We start from the raw sequence: 15,743 nt of genomic DNA on the forward strand, positions 1-15,743 counted from the left end.
CATAATTATAGGTCTCTCCCGAGTAAAACTTTTCTCAAGGTTGGAATTAATAAATTCTCATTCAAATTTTGAAATAATTACACAAAATCAAATAGATAGAAAGTGCATGCTGTTCTGATTTCTTGAATGTATTACATTTTGTTGAATTTGTAGGCTGGAATATCAGAAATATGATTACCATAATTACTCTATGAAAGAAATGAAGCAGTATAATTTTTTACTTCTTTGTAAGCAAGCCTACAAAATTATTTCCCATTGTATTTTAAGTATATTCCTCTGATATGCTTTGCACATAGTCTTTCTGGTCTTCAGATTTCTACAGTACTTAGTTTTGTCCGCATTTGGACAGCAGACCTGTTAATGAATCTGAGCTGTTAACTCATCTGAGCCATCAGCTCATCTGAGTTCCATTCTCCCTGACTTGATTATGGCTGTTCCACAGTGGACTATTTGCATGAATATTTGCACTAAAAGGTCCTTTTCCCCTTCCCATGCACCAACATCTGCTTGAGAACTGCAGTTGGTGAAGCAGCATTTCAAAGCTTGCCATGTGGATATAAACACAGTTTCCATCTTTTCAATGTACATATACCACTGTACAGAACAGAGCTCTGATTTTAAATGGTGTTTTATTACCAGGTACTGTAAAAATGTGACTTTTTAACCACACAAAAAGTCTACTGCCATCCAGTGACTATTCCATGAATGTTCAATACGTTGACACAGAACAAACTTGACGATTTTGTTTTATACATCACTGTGATTATGAGCTGCTCCCAGGGCATAAATGTAGATGTTGTTAGAAAATAAAATAACGATCAAATAAAAGTTGTATGCACACAACCAAGTCTAAAGTCATGTTTCATCGTGTTTTCCCAGCCTGAGAATCAAAAATAGTAATAAAGCACATGAGTGTGTCTGCATGCATGAACTGATTACTGAAGTATTCGATACAAGGATGAAATCTGGGATGTTCTAAAATCAAATTTTTAATTGATTTTAGAGGATATATGATTGCAAAGATATTTTTCATAATAGTAAGAAAACATAGAGTAATTTAAGTTCATACAAGATTCCTTTTCTAGGAAGGCTCTTTATCAAAGCCTTAAAAGAGGGGAGAAGAGGTAGTTTTTGGTGATTCTTAAGATAATAGGGATTAGTGAATGTAACAAAAACCTTGGTTTGGTAATACAAAGGGCTCAGCTATCTGTGAGAAAAGTGTCTAAAGTAATAAAAAAAATGAAACAAAGAAAATAATTAAACTGACTACACAGTTCAAAGTAAATTTCATCTCTTTCTATTCATAACAAAATGTATGACAAATTCAGTTTGCATTCAAAACCTACTTTATTTCACTGTCAAATAAAAGCTTTCAGAGTGATAATTCTTACACCTGGCTAAGTGACAGAACTGGAAGGTAGTAAAAGGCACATTAAAGGAAAAAAATAAATCACAAGAACTCAATATCTCTGTAAATAGGCAGATTTTTCAGACAATAACCTGATCTTGAGACACTCTCAGTGAAAACACTTATCCTGGAATTTTATGAGTTTTATTAGTAATTTTTAAACATTAATAAAGAATTTTGTTTTATAGATTGTTCACTTTCTGTATTCTCCGCTACAATCCAGTGTTATAGCCTCAGTTAATATCCCATCAAATTCAGTTCTAACTTAAATAGAAAGTTGCAATTGACAGTTTATAGGAGGAAAGGAATATATTACTATTTGATACAGGAAAACAGCTAAAACGTTGGACCAAATCTGCTCAGATCTGTGGCGAAATAAGTCCTTCTGAATTTAAAACTGGAATTTGCTATTAATTAGCAAATTGCACATTTTAAACAGGTAGCTATCCGGGACTTAAGTGGTTAAAACTGTTAGGGCTCAAAACAACTTTACCTATCTACTATTATTGTAAGCCTTAAATTTTATGGTATCTATTTATAAAAGCACTAGGTTTGCATACTGTTACAACTAACGTTTTCAAACTCAGACCTCTAACTTTAAAACATAGACAAAATCTACCGTAGCACTCATTCCACTCAAATGCATCAAGGCATTAAGAAGAAAATCATGTGAACTACGGCCACTCCAAAAAACCTACTGCTTTCATAAACCAAGATGCCGTTATGCCGCCCGTGTCCTTGTTATCGCATCTCTGGTTGCGGGTGACTTTATTTAGGTACCAGTTGCAGGTATTTGAGCGGGGCCCAGCAGATGGCGCGCACACAAAATTTATCCCATCACAAGCCCAGCTCAGGTTTGCCCAAGTCCCTGATGACGGACCAGAGCTAAAAGCCGAGAGACCCCTGGTCTCATTCAGTTGTTGAACACCGGTTTAGGAAGACGTGGAGCCGTTCTAGAGCCGTTCAAAGTGTAAATGTGGAGAGAAAACTACCCACCAATAGTGCAGACAGCACTCAACAGCATTATTCCAGTTGGTACTGGCATTAGGACATTTTCAAATATCACCTTTTGTTTAAAGTGTTCTCCCAGTCTAGTCAAGTGGAATCTGTATGTATCATTTAGCATCAAGATCGATAGAACCCTACCTAATAGGGCCTGAGAATGATTTCTGAGAAACTGTAGGGCTTCACTGGTATTTTAAGTATAATTCAGCCTAACAATTAATTTGATGTATTGATACTAACACACTTTCTCTTAATATGATATTTTAATATCATATTTTCCCTGTTGCTTGCTTAATTTAATTTAGAGTGTCTATGGCATTATTCCACAGTCCACAGTAGAACAGCAATCTCTAAGGAAACATTAGGGTCTTTGAAGCAAAGTCGATTTTGTAATTGATCCTTCAATGACTAATGCAGGTCCCAGCAGTTCATGCAGCCTCACCACACTTCTACAGTAGGTACAAACTTACTGGGCCAAGAATTGAGCAGATCTTCATAATAACTCTTTATTCTTTAAATAATTGCTGGTCAAATTCAAGCCAGATGCAAAAAAAGGATACATTTGGCACAATGTGCACAACTCCATTAAACCACCTGATTAGAGCTGAAAATACCTCCCATTGGATTACAATCATTTAATTCCTCTTTCATTTTAGAAGGGCTGATTAGCATTTCACTCAATGCTTTATAAACTTATCTTTACCTTGTAATGATATGTAGATGGAGTTGAATTTCATTCTCCATTTAGCAGACATTGAAAGATTCTCGGCAAGTAATTATAGATCAAAATAGCTATATTCAGAAACTGCACCTTCTAACACCTATATGCATATTTTTATTTATATTCATCTTTTTTCATTCCAACAAATGCTAGAGGATATTTTCCAGTGTTAAACAATAGTTCAAGAGAGACATGAGAAGAGTCTAAACCAGTATTATTATAATATTAAATATGGTGCTAAATGCATTAAGAAAATTGCCACTTCTATTTCAGAAAGCACAAATTTTGCAAAAGAATTAGATCAAGTTACTGAATGAATACTAAAGCAGCTGCAAATGGATTTTTTTCTGTTTGATGTGAACGGTTTTCAAATGGAATTTCACAGCTCAGATGTATAAATACAAATGAAACTGTATTCATTGGTCTTGTCTTCCTTCTTATACGGACAAGGCAAAGAAGATAAATTCATTCTACGCAAAAGTTATTATCCATTATTTTACTTCACCTGAGGATCTCAAAGCATGTTGTGAGTATCGATTAAGTCTTTGAAATGCAGCTGACTTGCTAAACCCCTGCCCCAGGGAAAGGTTACAGTAAAAAAACCAGTAACTATGTAGCTCTGAAACTTATGGTTTGTGGGCCCCTTCACTCAGACGACCTTTGGTCAAATCCCCAATACACTGGAGCCATAATCCAGGTTAAATGTCTTTGCTTAGATGCCAGGATATATTTCAGAGTCTGCATCTATGAGGATATATCCTTAGTATGAGGAAATAAGATACAGCAAATATTCCTCTAACACAGGATAAATTGTATGATCTAACAGTTCAACCAAAGGGTAGTAGAGCAGGAACTATCTAAGTGACAACACTGTGGTTCCAACCCAGAGTAAAGCTCAGGGACAGCAGAAAGTTTCCCACTAAACCAAAATGTGAAGTGAAACCAGTTGTTATTGCCAGTGTGCTCAAGCCTCTACAGGGAACCTACAAGGGAACATGATGACACCACCAGCAGGAACAACACTTCCTCTTCAGAGCTGGGGACAGGGTGTCTTGTTGTGACATTCCACTCAGAAAAGAACAGCCATCAACACTGGGACTCTACACACAACCAAAATATGAGAAGAACACTTCAAAAGGGATCTATAAAAGCCTGTTAAAATGTGCCAGTAGTGGTTTATTATTGCTTGCTTATTGTTATTAACCACTTACCAGTAAATTACTGACTCTATATTATGTGTTTCTCTTTGTTGCAGGCAAGTATCCCATTTAAAATAACAAGTGCAAGAACCTCAAAGTTTGGTCGGCTTTTTTTTTTTTTTTTAACAGCTACTTAAAATTACATCAAGGAATGACAGCTCCCTATTTTTGGTTCCAGCTACACACTATAGCTCTTTGTCATAACAGAATGTCACCTGGCAAATACAAAGGTCTGTTGAAATTCTCTGAAATTTGAGTCTTTTATCACTAACCATTTCTCAAAGTGCCATGGAAACTGTAATATGACTCAACAAAGGATAAATTGTTTTGGAGAACTGCATCTCACAGGGTTAAAAAGTTTTCCTACAGCATGCTAGTACAAAGCATTGCCATGAAATAGTGTGGTTTGTGATTCACGGGACAAGGTGGTTCTTGCAGACCACGCTAAAAAGTTATACTCCCTAGTGAGCATTCTCTCCTGGGCTCTCATTGTATTCTTTGGATACTGTGCTCAAAAAACCCTGGAAGAGCTCGAATTTCAGAAGCTCAAGGCTCTGCAATGTAGCTAATACTGCTGACAGTAGAGTCTGAGTACATGTCGTTGTAAACATTTGTAAAACAAAACAAAACCCACCAGCATACCAACCCTCTAACCACCAATTTTTTTCCAAGAGGGGGCAGTGATCCAGTATGCAATAGTGATGTGAAGGAACGCTCTCCAAACTTTAGAAACTATAGAAGGCCCAATTTTGTCATGTTCTTTAAACTTGTCAAGTTATGGATCATCAATTTCTGAGCAGGGTCAAGCATAATAATGGACCTACTTAAATTCCAATATTTATGAAATTTTCTGTTTAAGTCTGCTAACATGAATCTGTTTCCACATTAATTTATTATTAAATTATTAAATTCCCAAATCTCCTCTGAGAATTCAAGGAGTTCTCCATAGTACAGAGCGTAGGAATGGAGCACAAATAGAACAATCCAATCCAATCCAAAATGTTGCTTCAGGATTCGGCTTCTGAAGAGGCTGATGAATTAGCATAGTGTTTCTGTGATACCACAGTCTTTCAAACAAAATACCACAGACTGGACTTGGATCAGAGTAAAAACCCTTAATGAATATTACTGCAGTGGAGCCTTTGTGAATTCATATATTGGTTCGCAGTTTGAAAAGTTAAAAAAATAAACTGAAATGTGACATTTATTCACCAAGCCTTTTTAGAACTTACAGTGTGTGGTTTACAGGGGTTCATTTCAGTATTCTGAGCAAGTCTAATGAAACATCATGTAAAAATCAGTGGGACTTGGAAGTTTAAGTGCTACAATTGCTCCTGAGAGCAAGGGAAAATTAATTCTAAACACATTTTAAAATTAATAGCAAAGACACCACGTTCTTCTAATTGATTAGCAATAAACAGCAGTACCTATCTACAATGTAAATCCTAGATAAAATCTTCCTTTGGCCAGTTGTATGAGATACTGTACAGTTTACTTCATCTGCAAAGCATTGCCATGATTATTTTTCATAGTATTTTAATTCTGAAATATTTGTGCCACAATCTGGTTTTAGGCATGTAAAACGCATTCAGATTCTGAACTCCCTCGGAGAAAAAAAGGCACTCGTATGTGATATTGTGTTAAAGTCCATTTCTAGTGGATAAAAAATAAAAAATATTTAAACCTTTTCAACTCTTGAAGATTTAACTTCAGGTTACATTCAGTGATGCATTTTCACAGGCTCCTATAGTAGCCAGACATCTATATTAATCTCTGTTAAAAGTATCTAGGAAAACTAAGGATTTAATTAACACCTCTTAACAGCCATTTCTGAAATTACCATCTGACCACAGGTATTTCCTAACCCTGCAGTATAATTTTGGGCTTTGGTGTTACAGAAAATGCAGAAATGGATATGCATTAACTATGCAAGACTACAAAGCATATGGTTTCTTGATTACTTTAAATAAGCACTGAGAAGTTTAATGAAGAGAAATAATTGCCCTCCCGTTGCTAATGATGATTCTGCCAGGTTATTAAAAAGCTGTGATGCGTTGCATCTTTTGTATGTAACCTAGTAGAATATCAAAATGGAGAAACAAGGATTGCTTTAACTACTGCATACACAGATACGTGTGGAAATTGAAGAGTAACTCATACACTGCTAATCCCATTCACTCCAAATGTTTTTGCTTTTCTCCTTCTGTGCAGCAGAAGTTCGACTTAGCCTACGGACAAGGAAGATTTACTGTTGTAAAAGCAGCTACACAAACTTGAATCCATAAATCTAACCACCAGCAGAACATACTTTGAGTTGTGTGTTGAGATGGATTTTTCAGAAAAAAAAAAAAAGGCACATTCATTTAAAAAGAAAAAAGTAACATGAGACAACAATATTTAACAGAGGCACAGCGCACAGCCTGTAAGGATGGATTCCATCCAACAGGGATGGAATGTTAGATTAATCTGCATTTCTTTTTTGGTACATAGTGTCTAGTATTGCTGGCTATGTTAAGTTCAATGATTTCATCCTAAATCACAGTTCTTAGCAGTTACAACAAAAAAATCCACATGATTATCAAACCCTGCTCACAAAGATCTGAGTGAAAGGCCAAGATTTGCTTGAGATCAAGACTTGGGGGGCGAGGGGAGGAAAGAAAGGAAATCACAGCAGAGGTTTCACACACAGCCCACTGAAGGCACAAGAAGCTTTTCCTTTTGCACACTTTAGCTCAAGCTCTGTATGTTTTATAAAAATAAGAAGAGCGATGAATGACAGGGTGAAGGAAGAGTGGAAAAACATTATCTCAGATTGCAGACATTTGCTACACTGCCAAATGCTGTTTATAAAACCTGAACAAGGTTTCCCTATGACTACCATGCTGCTTGCAGGAGCAGATAATTCCAGTTCATTCCAGGAATGGGTTGCTCTCCTGTTGCTCATCTGTTAGTTTTGACAACCAGCAGTTTAGTTTTCCTCTCCTCTCTAGTTGTTGACTTGTCTAACATAGCCCTTACTAGGAGTTATAACATGGTCAAGGGTTGTTCACTGGATCTCTAGGGGACACAGGCCCTCCTCACAAGCCATCCCATTGTCAAACCAATGGAAGGAGTACGAGTTTATTCTAAAATTTTAGTGGTTTTACCAGGCTTGTCAATCATAAAAAACAAAACAGAAATACCATCTTGATCTAATGATATTGGTTCCATCTCAGTGGACAGCTGAAGAATCAATCAGTAGTAGCTCACATTTTTTTGCTATCAAAAAGTCTTATAAGAATGTCCCTGCCTTTCTATACAAAAGGGTGAGTCTCTCTGACTTCCCCACCTACAGTCTCAGAAATCAAGATCTTTTCCTATTTAACAGACTCACAGAAACCTGAGGGTCTCTAGCTGGGACATAGTGTGTTATTTTCCTTTGTTCGGGTCAGCTATCAGCCAGCAGACAAAGGCTGTCTTTCAGCAGTACTAGGAAATCTTGTGGAGTGTTCTCCTTCTCCTCTCTTATCAAAGTACTCCCTTATGCTACTTAGACATTTCAGACACCGTAGTTCTTAATACTAGGTATTATATAGGACATATTGCACAGATCTCCAAGACAGATGGCACTCAGAGACATTGTATCACCACAGCAAGTTGTGAAAGGTTATTTTATCAAAATTATTAAAAACATCCCTTATAAGTCCTATTGAAATAACGTCACAAAAAACACCAACCCTTCTGACTGCCTGGTTCTACTCTGTCTCCTGATGGGTTTTCACAGAAAGTCTCTGGAAAAAGAAAGATCAAATAATCCAAAAACTCAACAAGTCATACTTTCTAAAATTTTTTTGGTTTTTCCAGACAGATGTTCAGAAGTGCTGAAAGGGTAAAATTTGAAACTTCTTTGTGACAAGGTAAAACATACAAAATGATGCTGACATAGCTGCACCATCTCTGCTTGACTGTAATGAATTAACAAACTGAAAGCACTTAAGTGCGCAGAATGATTGTATCCAGGAGAAAGTCTAATTAATGCAAATTCTATAAAAGGAGTATTGGATCTTTTGATAATCAAGTTTCATTAGAAATGGAGAAGCAGAGGCATAGAATTAAATTGATTGATTAAATTGATCTATTGTTTTCTGGATGAGAAAGAACAATAGCTAATGTTTGGCACTCACAAAAGAAATCAATTTTTGAGAGACAGAAGGGTAAGACTAACAAACCTTGTTAAAAGAATGAAATCTAAAATATATTTTTTTTAAAAAAGGAAGAAAAAGTTTTATATTCCATTCTGAATAATCAGAACGCTTTGCTGGTCAATCACCATGGTACAGTGACCACAGTACCTTCCCATCTACCAAATGTAGTAGAAATGCCAGTTTCTCAGACTAACACATAGTTAGACAGTCCACAAAGTGTGAATCAAGGTACAAAATTCTGATATCCTGAATGTCAAAGGTAAATATGTTTATTAATCACCCTTCCTTGGCTCTGTACATCTTAAAAAGGACTGATATTCAACAATCATTTTGATAAAGAAATCAAAAATGATTATTCCACTCTCAGGGCAGCAAAACAATTGCTCAGTTGGGAATAATTTAGCAGTATATATTTGGCTTATTCACATGAAAAAATAAAATCTGTGCGAGAAAGTTTTCTCGCATTTCAAAGGCAACCCTCACCTGTGAGTGGTCATTGGTTTATTGTCTCTTTAGAGAAATATATAGTGTAAAAAAAAAAATAAATCCTCAACAAGCCAGCAAAGATCTGCACCATCTACACATAAAATGACTTCTCATGGCATCTTCTCTTCAACATTGTCCTGTGATACTGCTGACTAAAGAGTTTAATATCAAATAAAAGAGGTTTGGATATTAAATATATATGTAAATTTATTTCTGAACTGTGAGGAAGGCAAAAACCTCTAAGTTTACAAAGCTACTATCTATAAATTTCACATACTCCCAATTTTTCAGAAACTGGACACTGAGGGCTTTATTCAACCCAATACTGATTTTTCTTCTCTACATGAAACAGGACAAGTCAAACCTGAAATCTTTTATCTGAACACCCTGATTTTCCAAGTTTGTTGAGTTCAAACAATAAAACAAAAATTTTATGAGATAATGGCTCAGAAATAGATCAAAGTCACAGCGTTCTGGAATAGGGATTATGCTGCAGGCCTTTATAGATTGTGTTGATGCAATTAAGAGTTGTGCTTCAGAGATTAAAGGTGAGCTCAATTCATTGGCAATTATGCAAAGAAAATGGATCAGCAAATGAAATTCTTCTACGAGATAAAAATGGACACATTGATTGAGCTTTTTTTAATCAATTTCTATTTTTATTTTGTTCCTGTTTTCCTCTTTGTTCAATAATGAAGGGGAGGGGATGTAGGCATCCAAGCCTGAGACCCCATATGCAGAACAAAGTTTCCATTGCTGCACATTTTCAAACTGGGTGTTAATTTCTTCCAATTTTATCTCAACTTTGCCATGGGACATCTGTTCTTGTTATGTGTTATATTTTTAACACTTTCTACACACTGTTACAGGAACAGAACATGGACAATAAATTTGATAGAACGTCCCTGCTTTAACTGAAGAATTCTAGAATGTGCTTTTTAAAAATCAAAATGCCAGTGCAGCTCTCTCATTATGGGAACAGCTGAACATCTATTTCTAAGTTGAGGGAGTAAGAAGAAACCAGATGCAGTGCAATATGCACTGCATGACAAACTTAGTTACCTAATAGTCTGTGTTATACAGTACAAATAGGAGATACTTTGCCCTGCTGAGTGCTTGCAATTTTTGAACAATGCAGCTCCAAATCACTCCAGGTTCTTTTTAAGAGCAAAAACCCAACTACAGTACACCTTCCATCAGCAAAATCAGCCCCATTTTTCTCGAAAAGGAGATTCCCTAAAGATGGAATCAATCCCCCAGATTCCTTTTCCATTTTAATCTAAATGAACTTCATTTTTCATAATTAAGGGTAAGCCCAAATTTTTCTGAAGCTTCAAAATTAACACTGCAAAGACAACCTTATGGTTCAATCCATCATACAGCATTAAGTTAGAGCTGGATGTCAATTTGTAGCAAAGATTTGCCTAAACTGAGCATTCTCAGAACAGCAGCATTATTTGAGAAAAGGGTAACAGTACTCCCAAAAGACTGGTTTATTTAAAGCTATTTCTCTCTGTTGGCCAAAGGTTAAAGTCTTTATCCTAATGAGTATTTTCATGTATGCTTCATAGCTAAAAAGAGGTGTTAAAAGGTTTCCAGAGTAACGTGGGCTGTGCTAAAACTTAAGTCAGGGAAAACAATGACAAAATATTTTGACCAGATTCCCAAATGTCAGTGTAAGATCTCAAATAGTTTTCACTGGTGATATCTAGAATAATTGCATTGGTAGCTGAAACCCAAGGCTGTGTGGCTTGAAATAGGTTCTGGGTTTATTACCAATGCATCATTAGTGCCATCAGGTCAATGGACTTGGGTAGGAAAGAAAATAAAGGTCCTTGCTTTCAAAACATCTTTGGATTCCTGAGATACCTGGCTTCAGTGTTAACTTGCTTGTGCCATGAAAGAAAGAACATATGGGCAAAAACATACATATGCCTACATTGAAATCAGTCTCTGGATTATTGTGTTGGCCTAATAATAAGGAGGTCATGAATACAAATGTGATTCCATGGTTTAGAACTGAAACAAAGCAATAAACTCTATACTGAAACCATGAACTCTGCCATGCTGTAGAGAAACCACTTTCCATCCTGCCTTCCTCAGCCTCTTTCTAGCTCCAAACCCAATCCACTTCTCTTCACTACACCACCACAAACACTCCCAGTCACCCTTGGTGAGTCTTTTGTGCTGTGTTACTCATGCTATAGCTCAATCCTGTTTACTCCTCATACATCCCAGTACAGTGCCCTGATCCTTAGTGCCAGATGTAGCTGGTCACCCTACTTCTGTCATCTGCCGGATGACAGGGACCCTTGCAGAGGGCCAGGCAGAGCACAGCACATGCTGCCCACGTCAAGTGATTTGCTACATCAGAGGGTCACCCCTCAACAAGTCTTCAGGAGCACTCTTAAGACTCCAGTTAAAGTTGTCCCACCACTCCACTCATCCCTTACTTGAACCACTGTCCTACAGCTTTACTTCTCCCATAGAATTTCAAGTTGTTTACAAGTTGTTCTTCAGCTCTGAGCTGCAACAGTGGCTAGTGAGAGGGCTAGGAGACTCTTAACTAACTGCTTTTTGGACCTACAGTAGTTCACAATCTTCCCACTCTAGTGGCAGACCTATATTTCAAACAATTTCAGGAGCAGCTCCAGCAGAAGCTCCTGCTGCTGTCTTTACCAGAATAGCCATTACTGTTTCTAAAGGAAATTTGATAAACACTTCAAGTGATTGCACCAAACTGTTGTTGTTTATTTCAACTCAGGCACCGGCAGAACTTTGGGCTGGCAACAAAACCCATGAATAACAGGGCTTGTTAAAACAATTCTGATACTAAGTAACGAACACTGACCATCTCAAAGTGTTATTGTGAGAAATAAGGCAAGAAATACCATTTCAGATCTCACTGACTGATAAAGCTTTGTCTTATATTCAGGCCAAAAGAGTAACTGCAGGAGAAAACACATCTTTACATTTAAAAGCTTGGTTGTCTGTTTTAGATTGAGTGCAGAGTTGGTCGACATTCCACTGAATTAGGTTGCCAGCTCTTTGGCAGAGGAGTCAGGCCTTGTTTTGCATCTTGTGAAGCCTCAAGTCACTATGGGCAGCAAACCTCCAAATGGTAAAAACATACTTTTATACTATTATGTCAGATATGATAAAAATGTGGCAGCAAGGCCAATGCAGTATTAGGCTTAAAGTGGGTATGACTTTAAAGTACAACACCTATTACTAATGAACACATCCTGTGGACACTTACTTTTATGTAAGAGAGATTTACCCAAAATTAGATATGACTGAAAGAAAACATAGAAAGCTACTTTAAAATGTCAGGAGCAAAAGAAGTTTAAAGCTTTTATTAAATTCAAATAAATTTTTAACAAGTATAAAACTGAGGAATATATTCTAGGCCCTGCAAGTTCACTGGAGCTGAAGTAAGAGGAGGACAAAATAGAGAACTTTGGACCATGTATGTACAGAATGAGTGCTGATTCTCCCCACCACAGGCATCCCTGCATTGATCAGTCCAGTTGTATCAAGGATATAGGAAAATATGTACAGCACCTGACACGTGAACCAACACTTACAACATAGTCTACTCCGACTGACTTAAAGTTGATGAGTGAAATTCAATGTAATTTACTTTTTTAGTGAACCCTTCCATATTGCTTCTTACTGAAGGAGTTTTATTTCAGCAACTGTCACTTAAAAGCGTGGGAAGTTCTGAAAGAGTTCTCACACGCTACAAAACCCCAAAACCCTGGTACAAGACAAATGCACAGTGCAAGAGCTAACATTTCCACTCAGAGACCCTCATCCGGACAAGAAACAAACCGCTAAGATAGATATGCCTTTAATCTTGCTAGCCTGCCAATAATCCAGCTGTGTTATAATGGCAGACACAATGGTAGGGGAGTGACATCCCCATCATAATAAACAGCTAAAACAGAGACAATTTCATTAGAAACCAAAATGAACATTTTGTCAGCTGTTACTATAATACACAACTGCTGAAAATAGGGTCTCACAAATAATGATAAATATTCATTAGGACATCATTACAAGGCTGTGAAAAACATGGCTCAAACAGAGCTACGATTGCTGGCATGTCCTTTTTACAAGTCACTATACCTTCTCCCTAGATGCTGACTCTCTTAGCTTATTTTGAGCAATCATTTTTCCTAAACGCCAGTAGGAAACATGAATGTTTAGGATTTCATGACAGACCCTCAGTGCCTCACAGGAGTGAGCTTTTAAAGGAAACAAAAGGAGAAGAGAGTCTACAGGCAGATGGTAGGCAGCCAGGGGAAAGTCATGCTGTGTTGGCTGACCAGCTAAAAAGAAGCAGAGGGAGATGGTCCAGCAGACCCATTGTGGAGGAGACAAGGGGAAAACCTGGGGGAGATCACAAACAGCTTGCTTCTGTTGCTGGTGTTCCTATTCCCTGAAGTGCAAGGGATCAGGACACAGTGGAAATTGGCACAGAAAACGCCACACCATCCCAACAGAACTTGGCACAACTGCCTCTTTCCTCTCGCTCACTGTAACTGCTCAGGCTGTCAGAGTTTTGTACTGAAGCTGCTTTAGCCATTCAAGGAGTAAGCAGGTAACAAAATTAAGATATAAGAGAAAGTCTCGGGTTGAACATGCCTGAAATGGAGGGATTACTGTATCAACAAGTACTGTATCCATTTGGCCAGGTGCAACGTGGTTCATGAGAACTTCCAGAACAATGAGTGCAGTAAACATTTAGAGAAGTGCAACCGCTGTGCCTATTTGTGTACTTATGCTGCTCCTGCAGCCTCATAATTCATCATTAACATACCATTGCAATATATTGAGACTGGCAGGTATATTTCTATTATGGATCTTTGAGTTTTCAAGATGTTAAAAATAAATCCTGCATATATTATTTATGTCCTGGCTTTGCAATGATCATCAGGTTTCTAACTACCATCACCACCCACAAAGGTTTAAGTGTCACAAACGGAGCAATACATCATTGTGAAGAAGAGATAGTTCAAATAATTGTAATAGGGTCCACCTTTTAAAACAGATTCTTGTTTTGAAAGAGAAATATGAAGCATCAGGACAGCAACAGCTTTCCGACAGTCAGTGGTGTGCCTGCCAGGGACAGGCAGCCAAGAACGATTTTAAGCAGCTGGTACAGCCCTCCATCTGCCGGCTGCACTGAGTGTGTGCGGCTCCCAGGGCACCAACACAAAACTCGAGTGGGAACTCTGCCTGGCTTAGTCCTGATACAAGACTAGTCACTCTTCTCATAATTTATTCAAGGAGATTCTATCATCTGATAAATTACACAAATTACGGAATCTAAAGTTTATAACTACACAAATTCTCATTACAAATAAAAAGCAAAACACCACGCTGCAAAGTTGAACAGACTATTTCACCTCTTTGCCAAACAAGACCTAAATCACTCTCAAAACTATTTGTTCTTTGCTTCTAATTTTTGCATTCTCGTTGTATTATAATTCAATTGTATTCTAATTGGTCTCTGGCTTTTCAAACAGCCTGGCAAGCTAACAAAATGGGAATGCTTACTTTGAGAATTGGAAATGCATAAAAGGTATATTTCTCTTGAAAATCCTTACCTATAAAAGCACTTTAACAATAGCATATAAAATCCAACAAGAGAAGAGTGTAGGTAAAATTTCTCCATTAACTTGAGTGGTTTACAGAGAAAGGGAGTGACGAAATTAGAGTCAAAAATTCAGATCACTGCCTGGGACAGCAGGCTGAATTTCTAACAGTCAAATACCCTAGACATAAAAATCTCAGGATTGTTCCAGGAAATGAATATCCTACATTCCTCACTGAGCCCTGGAACTTCACCCATCTAAATGCACAGGAAAGAAAAGCACTTCTTCATAAACCAGAAATAAGAGAAACAGTGAATAAAGGCTGAGTCATCACAACTAAAACTTCAGCTTCCACCTACACCTCTTACACATGCACATACACAGAAGATGAACAGCATTGTTTATGAACACTGACATATCTTAATATCAGATGAGTCATAATGCAAGGTACTTCAGGATTCACTTTTATCATAGCATGTTAGAGGGAATATAACAAATGGACTGCTTAAATCCAACCCACATATGCTTTGGCCAGTGCTGTGTAAGGTTGCCTTTTCATACAATATTTTTCAATATCAAGAACATCTCACTTTAAACAGAAGTCCATTTCTGAGCCTGAGTCAGTTATCTCAAAACAGGTTTGCCTAGTGGTCAGTGTGATACTGTGTGTTCTGTAGTGGTAACTGTAGATATCCTTGTACCTCTTATATTTATTTTAATTTCTGCCTCTTAAATCTATCCCTAGCTTGAAAAACATTTTACAAGTTACATAATCATTTAACTAAGGATCTCCTCTCCTAACAGTTCCAGTAGTTCATATCAAAATTTAGTTGCAATTGTGCCCCAACTGTGAATATTTGACTCAGTCCTCATCCCCACTGTACGATGCTGTGAGGAGGTATCAGCAACACCACAGGCTCCTCTCCTCCAGTGTTAAACATTGCTTATTAGACCTCTTAAACTCCTAGAACTTGTTAGAATAAAGACCTTCAGGAAAAGCATGAGTAGCCAGGCCCAGTTTTATCCCAGATAAGATATTTTTATCTCCAGAATGACATCAGCTACTACTTTAGATCCTTCTCTTTGAATTCTCAGTACACTTATAGCTTCATGGCACCTGGTTGACTTCAACTAGGC

Source organism: Lepidothrix coronata, unplaced genomic scaffold (genome assembly GCF_001604755.1).
Source record: "Lepidothrix coronata isolate B3197 unplaced genomic scaffold, Lepidothrix_coronata-1.0 Scaffold11, whole genome shotgun sequence".
Taxonomy (NCBI): Eukaryota; Metazoa; Chordata; class Aves; order Passeriformes; family Pipridae; genus Lepidothrix; species Lepidothrix coronata.